Source organism: Sturnus vulgaris, unplaced genomic scaffold (assembly GCF_052056855.1).
Source record: "Sturnus vulgaris isolate bStuVul1 unplaced genomic scaffold, bStuVul1.hap1 Scaffold_198, whole genome shotgun sequence".
Lineage (NCBI taxonomy): Eukaryota > Metazoa > Chordata > Aves > Passeriformes > Sturnidae > Sturnus > Sturnus vulgaris.
This window is the reverse complement of record NW_028276185.1, coordinates 8,664,282-8,668,870: the sequence shown is the minus strand read 5'-3', so window position 1 is coordinate 8,668,870 and position 4,589 is coordinate 8,664,282. Positions and strand designations below refer to the sequence as shown.

General features: G+C 55.1%; 1 pseudogene; it reads left to right on the top strand.

The window, feature by feature from the left end:
* Positions 1-3,117: 3,117 nt before the first annotated feature.
* LOC148217959 (uncharacterized) lies at positions 3,118-3,883 on the top strand (annotated as a pseudogene).
* The last annotated feature ends 706 nt before the right edge of the window (positions 3,884-4,589 follow it).

Here is a 4,589-nt window from a genome sequence, read left to right as displayed (position 1 = left end):
GCAGTGTCTGGGCTGGGTGTTCCTTGATGTTTCCTGACGGGCCTTAATGGTCGTTATCTTTGTGAGTATATTTTGGGCTAGTCCCAGTCTGTTGAGATGTTAAACTCCTCTCTGTTGAGTGGAGGAACATTCCTTAGAAATCCCTTTCAAATTCGTTTCCCCAATGCAAAGGCACATGAAGCCTGAGTAGAGAAATAGATTTTTAAAATTACACTCGGTATATTTTCTGACCATGGAATCCCCGGCAGCCCAGTGTGTGAGTGTAACTGAGGGGCAGAGTGGAATTGTGCCGTTGTCTTCCCCAGCAGCTGTGGCAGTGCAGGCACAGAAAGCAGCGAAGCTCCAGCAGTGGCAGCAAGGATTTGCCCCAGTGTGTGGAGATGCCAAAGGAGGGTGCCCAGGCAGAGGATTTCAGCAGAGGATCTGTGGGCAGGCCCAGGGGCTTGGCCCGATGTGGAGCCCTGGCTGCTGCTGCGTTGCCTTCAGTGCAGGGTCAGTGGTGCCCTCCCATGCTGCTCCTGCAGCCGGGAATTCCAAATTCCTTTGGCATGGCCCTATTCAACATCCACATCCCATTCCAATTTCTTTTCTGAGTCTGGTAGAGCCATGGCAGGGGTTCAATCACTTTGGTTTTTTTCATTTTCTCTAGTTCTGTTCTTTTTCTTATGTCCATACCATAATATTAAGGCTGTCTGGGTTTAAAAAGTCATACAATATTCGGGCTGGAACAGAGAATCCTCAGTGCAGGTGTTGCAATTGCCTGCTAATCCTCAGAATTGTCCCAGCTCCATTTTAGTGCTGGATAATGTTAGTTCTGAAATTGTATGGTACTTCTGTGGGTCAATACACTAGAAAATTTCAGTCAAAACATGTCCCAAATATTTAACCCTTTTCTCCAGCATTTGCACTTCTTTTCAAATAATCAAAGATGGTTTTTAGCCTGAACATTCAGCCATTTGACACAGGCTTCTTCTACCACTTCTTGTCTTCCTGATTGCAGCAAGTCATCCACATCCTGCATTAACCCAATTCCCTGGGGGTGGGGTAAATTCTTGTGATATTTTCTGCAAGGCTTGCCCCAATAAGGCCGGTGCTTCCGTGGTGCATCCCTGCAGAAGGACCGTCCATGTCTTTTCCATTTTCCCTGGAAAAACAGTGACCCCATGAGCACAGGAGCTGTAGGAATTCTGCCATGGCCTTTGCCTTCCCCATGGCCTTTTCCTCATCCCTTCTTGCATTCCCCTGCTGTGCCTTTGTGACCAAGTGCTCCAGGGGCTTCTTCTGCCCCTCCTGCAGCCCCCTCAGTGCCTGGGGGTGCTCATCCTCTGACAGCTGCTGAGCTTTCTGCTAAATCATTCCTTTCTGCAGTGACCCAAGGAAAATGCTTAAAAGCTAATCTCGATCCTTGCCCGTCCAATGCCCATTTCCCAGCTGTTCCTTCGTGCTGCTCCTTGTGCTGTGGCTGCCGTGGCCAGCCCGTATCCCAGAGCCGGTGCCTGTCCTGCCGCAGTGTCCAAACGCGGCCCCCCCGGCGGGCAGGGCCGGCAGCTCCACGGGGCCGGGCAGCGGCCGGGGCGTCCCGCAGCCTCCTGGGGGCCGGGGGCCACTGCCGGGCCTGCAATTGCCGGGGGGTGCTGGGCTCAGGCAGCGCCCGGCGCTGAGCCCCGGCTGCCCCACAGCCCCGGCCCGGCCCCGCAGCTCCCCACAGGCCCCCAGCCCGTGCTCCCGGTGCCGCCCCTCTGCGCCCGCTCCTGCCGCTGCCCAGCACAGAGAAACCCCCTGCAATCCTGACCTCCTTGTGTGCCTGTCCTGGCAACCGGGGATACAAAGGATCTGCAGCAGCTGGCAACTTCTGAGGATGAGAGCCTGCTGAAAAACATCCCCATCCTCAGTATTTTTCTCTTCCTCCTCTTTTCCATCACCCTTTTTCTTCCCACATATATTCCTCCTTCTGCTTCTTGCCTGAACCATATTCCTGCACGGTCTCCTTCACCCAATCCCTTCCCAGCACACCGACACCTTCCATCCCTTCTCGACTATCCTTATTGCCTCCCAGGGTGTCCATGTCCTTGATTACCTCTGGGAGAATGTGTAAACTCCCTCAACATATTCCGAAGGGACCCTTCAGAGATATTTTGGGATCATCCTCCCTTTTGCTGGGATCCCTTCCTGGCTTTCCCTTTCTACCCTCCACGGGTGCCTTGCCATGTTCAGTCCCCGAAGATCCCACTGTAGTCCCTGCTGAGATTTTCAGTGCTCTCTGGCTGCCGACTCTTCCCAGCCCCCCTGATCTGTCACTCGTCTGTCTCCTGGCCCCAGCGCCCCCCTGGATGGGAATTTGGGGAGGTGGGAGGGGGGGAGCGCCAAGGCCGGGCCCCCCCGCGCTGTGGTGGCGGCAGCGGCTGCAGTGGGGAGCGAGTGCGGGCGGGAGCGGCCGAGAGCCCAGCGCTGCCCCAGCCCGAGCTGCCCCAGCTCCATGGCTGCCCCTGCGCTGGGATGCTGTGGGTTTGGGGGGAAGAGGGAGCCGGCAGTGGGTGCTGGGCCTGGGGGCAGCAAAAGAAGGAAAGGAAAAGCAGGGTTGAAGCACAAAATGGTCAAATACTGCACGTGGGAAAAGAAGGTGGGATTGTGCAGGAGGAGCAGGAATAGTAGGAGGAAGACGAGTGTGAGGACATTTGGCGAAAACAGAGGAGGAGGATGAGCAGAAACGGGACACAGCACAAGGTTCCACCCTTCCCTGTATGTGCAGCCTCCCCTCCAGCCCTAGGAGTGTTGTTCCTCCCACCTGCAGCGGGTGACAAGGGAGAGGGTTCCACGATTTTCACAGGGATGAATCTTAGTGTTTCTGAGCTTTATTGGGCTGTTGGTGCTTTAGTTTATTTGCAGGGCCTTAATCTTTCTATTTTGGAGAGGATTTTGGCCCAGTCTTGTTGTTTGGGGGGGTGGGGTTTGAGGTGTATCTTGATCTTTGGAGGATTTTTGGGCTGAATCTTGGTGTTTTGAAGGTTCTTACACACAGACACAAGATGCTCAGTGACTTCCTGAGATGATCTTGGGAAAGGAGAAGCCCCCAGCCCAAGTACCTCTTATCTTGTTCTTTTCCTCAAACTAGGACTTGTCATTCCGAAGGTGTGGGCAGATGGAGGAGGAGGAAAAGCCCCATAGATCCCTCAGGAGGAGGAGCTGCAAACCCAGCCCAGGGAGCTGCGGGAAGGAAGGACCCTCCCTGAGCCGGGAAGGCGGCCGGAGATCCAGGCAGAGCTCAGAGCTGGTGGAGAAGCCTCCTGGAGGGGAGAAGCCCCACAAGTGCTTGGAATGTGGGAAGGGTTTCAGCTGCAGCTCCCACCTGATCCAGCACCAGATGATCCACAATGGGGAACAGCCCTACGAGTGTGGGAAATGTGGGAAAAGCTTCAGGACGATTTCTGATCTGATGAAGCACCAGGTGATCCACACAGGGGAACGGCCCTACACCTGCTTGGAATGTGGGAAGAGCTTTGGGTGGATGTCCTACCTGAAGAAACACTGACGCATCCACGCTGGGGAGAGGCCCTACGAGTGTCCCAAGTGTGGGAAGAGGTTTCAGACCAGCTCCAATCTCCTCCTACATGAGCGGATTCACACAGATGAGAGGCCCTTCCGCTGCCCCGACTGCGGGAAGGGATTCAACCGCAACTCCACCCTCATCAGGCACCGGCGCATCCACACTGGGGAGAGGCCCTACGAGTGTCCTGAGTGTGGGAAGAGCCTCTCACAGAGCTCTCACTTGACCCGACACCAACGGAGTCACCACTAAGGGAAGCCCTGTGAGTGCCCTGAGTGTGGGAAGAGCTTTGTGCTCTGCTCCAGCTCCATTTCCCATGGGAGGATCGGTGTTGGATGATCCTCAGTGACCCCCGTTGGGCAGAGCCTTGGTGATCCGTGTTGGGTGGGGGGAAGGAGTTGGAGAGAACTTTTCACTCTCCTTGTCTTTGAGCTATTTGGTTGGTAATAAATTTCCTCCCTGTTCCCAGGCTGGGTCTGTGATGCCTGTTCTGCTGTTTTTGGACAATCTCTCCCTGTCTTAATCTGACCCAGAAATTCTCTGTTAAATTTTCTGTCCCCTGTGCAGCTGGAGGGGCAGGGTCATATTGGCTTTGATGGGTGCTTGGCATCGGGCCAGCATCACCCAGGCCATGGGCACCACTGAGATCCCAGTGTGGGGATGCATTCCCCCACTCCTAGAGAAAGTGCCAACCCACACTGAGGCCAGGATGAAACATGGTTATGACTGGAGCCCACTCTCTATCAACAGAAATCCAAAAGGAGACCTTTGAGCTCTCCTGGGCCACCGTGGGCTGTGACCAGCAGTCTCCCTCTGAGGGGCCTCTCAGAGCCAGCAAACCCTCGGCTTTGCTGTGCCTGGAGGATCGCTGAAACACGACGTGTCCTGGGCCCATACCCTCACTGCTCAAGGCCCCATCCTTCGGCCAGTGGGAGATGCAAAAACATCTGAAGGGAGGATTTCACTGAGCTCTGAGGGGAATTGCCTGCACTGACTGTTCCTGTCTGTGTGTGTGCCCCTGCACATATGCTATAGCAAATCTGGG